The sequence below is a fragment of the Malurus melanocephalus genome, unplaced genomic scaffold (assembly GCF_030028575.1).
Source record: "Malurus melanocephalus ecotype Western Australia unplaced genomic scaffold, MMel_1.1 scaffold_175, whole genome shotgun sequence".
In the NCBI taxonomy this organism is placed as follows: Eukaryota; Metazoa; Chordata; class Aves; order Passeriformes; family Maluridae; genus Malurus; species Malurus melanocephalus.
The window spans coordinates 1,399,432-1,399,989 of NW_026623407.1; positions in this window are offsets into that span (position 1 = coordinate 1,399,432).

The following is a 558-nucleotide window of genomic DNA, read 5'->3' on the forward strand; positions in this document are numbered from 1 at the left end:
CTATTTACAGTTTCAAAGAAAAACAAGCAAACAAATTCCTCAAAACAACAAAGAAACAAAACCCTCAAGAAGCAACACAAAAAAAAACCCAATTCACAAACACATTTATCTGAAAATGCTCATTTCAGGTGTCTTGCAGAGAAGCCCCAGTTCCAGAKGATGGTCTGGTGTAGCTTGACTCAGGGACAGCAAAGAGTTCACAGGGACCCTTCCTCAAGGATTAATATTTGTAGCAAGACATTTTAGCTCAGTCATCAAAAGTAAACAAAACAAATTTGGATTCAAAGACAATCTTCAACATCCAAGCCTTCTGGTGATATTCTTGAAGCAGTTTTCCTCCTGTTGTGTCACAAACGGGCATTTAGCATATTTTTGTTCCAGATGATGAAATCAGCTTACCAGTCCACAGGGATGGTTTGGATTGTGGCATTTCCTTCTGTTTGGGTTCCAGTAAAGGTGCCAATGAAAAAAAAAAGTAGGTGAATCAGCAACTGCATGAAAAGTAATCACAGGGGAAGGGAAGGGAAGGGAAGGGAAGGGAAGGGAAGGGAAGGGAAG